Source organism: Austrofundulus limnaeus, unplaced genomic scaffold (genome assembly GCF_001266775.1).
Source record: "Austrofundulus limnaeus strain Quisiro unplaced genomic scaffold, Austrofundulus_limnaeus-1.0 Scaffold2022, whole genome shotgun sequence".
Taxonomy (NCBI): domain Eukaryota; kingdom Metazoa; phylum Chordata; class Actinopteri; order Cyprinodontiformes; family Rivulidae; genus Austrofundulus; species Austrofundulus limnaeus.
In genome coordinates this window covers 1-1,729 of record NW_013954424.1, presented here as the reverse complement: position 1 = coordinate 1,729, position 1,729 = coordinate 1, and positions in this window count along the sequence as shown.

Sequence of the window (1,729 nt, the reverse complement as noted above, 5' to 3'; positions counted from 1 at the left end):
GCATCGGGGGGGCCCTCGGGTGTTGGGCCGCTGGGGGGTCCTGGGCGAAGGGAGGCGCGGCTCTCCCTGGGGAGGGCCTTGGGGGTCCCGGGGATTGTCCTCTCGTGGTTGCATGCGGGGCCTCGGGTGGTCTGTGGCGGTGGTTGCGGGCTGCTGTCATGTGGCTTGACTGTGCTGGGGGTGGCGCAGGAGGCCTGGGGCTCTGGGGTTTTGCCCCCCTGGGCCGGGGACCAGTAGGAGCGGGGGGGTGGGCCCCGGCGGGCTGCTACGGCGCCAGGGGCTGCTGCCGAGCCTGGGCCAGTGTGCGCCCGGGAGCATCCGGTGCGTTGGTGGGCTGTGGGTCTTACTGGCTGGGGGCGGGTGTGGTTGGTGGGGGTGCGGTTGGATCGTGGGGGTGGGACCTAGTCTGGGTGCCTAGTGTGTTATATGTTTTGAAAGGTATCTGAATGTTGGGGCGGGTGTAGAATTTCTTCTGGGGTGGGAATTGGGTGGATGCCTGTTGGTGCCGGCCAGGGGCTGTGCTGGGCCGGTTGGCTGGCCCTTCTGCTGCAGTGGGGCTTGTATGGGTGCCTCCTTGCACTGTCGACGGTTGGGTGGGTGCCTCGGCCATATCGCCTGTTGGGGTTCGGTGGCCTCTTTGGGTGGCAGGCTGGCTGTGGGGCTGGGGGTCGGTCCCGGGGGGTCTGGGCAGCTCTGGGGTGGGTGGACTGTGGGTTCAGGCCTGACGGTGTGTCTGGATGAACAGCCGCGTGGGCCTCAGTCCCTGGATGGATCTCGGTGAGCGGGGGGCCCTACTGGAGTTAGTGGGGGAGCTGGCTCCCTGTGAAGCATTTTTGCTCCCCCAATTGTTTTTCTCCCCGTCTCTCACCACATACCCCCACCCTCTTCAATTACAACTTCATTCATRCAGGGTTCTCGGGAACAGGCTAGCTGCCWAGACCCCAATTTTATTACACACTCTAGACACTCACTATAACATCTTCATGACGTTCACATATAGGAACTGTGGGTTGGGCGGGGGGCACTCTGTGACCACTGGTATCTGTGCCCTCCCCCAATAGCTGCACGTAGACACTTAGGGGTTGGGGTGGGGGGAAAACTGGCATCCCGCCAGCCTCTGCCCCTTCTTCCTCTCCTTTTAAGTACACTATAGAACAACATGCATCAACAGCACATTTGAGGGTAGGGGTGTGTGTGTCAGGGTGTCCTGATGCATCTCAGTAATCCAGGTAAAAAAKAAAAAAGAAAAAAAATTGTATAGGTTGTCCAGAAGACCTACACAATTTTTATCTTTTTGTGTGTCAGGGTCTTTTATTTATTTATTTCTCACTCCCCCGTTTCCCGACTGACGTCTGGGGGTGGGGCCCTGGTGGGGGCATGCCGCCGGGTGGGGGCCTGGACTGATGGTGGACTGGGAGCTTGGGTGGGTGCCGGGGGTTGGGCTTGCACTCTGACTTCCCTGGAGCTGATTGGACTCCCGAGATGTGGATCCTGGTTGGTGTGGTCGGCCCGCTGGCTGGGGTGGTCGCTGGGCTCCGGCGGGTGTCGGCTGGGGGTGTACCCCTGGCCGTTGGTGGTAGTTGGGGTATAGTCAGGGCGTGGCCTTGCTGGGGCTGTGGTGGCCGGTCGGGTCGGTGCTGTCCAGGTCGAGACTTGGCCGTCTGCTCCTCTCCACCCCAGAACAAATGGGTTTACCTCCTGGGTTCAGGTGTGGGCCGCCCTCTGCGGG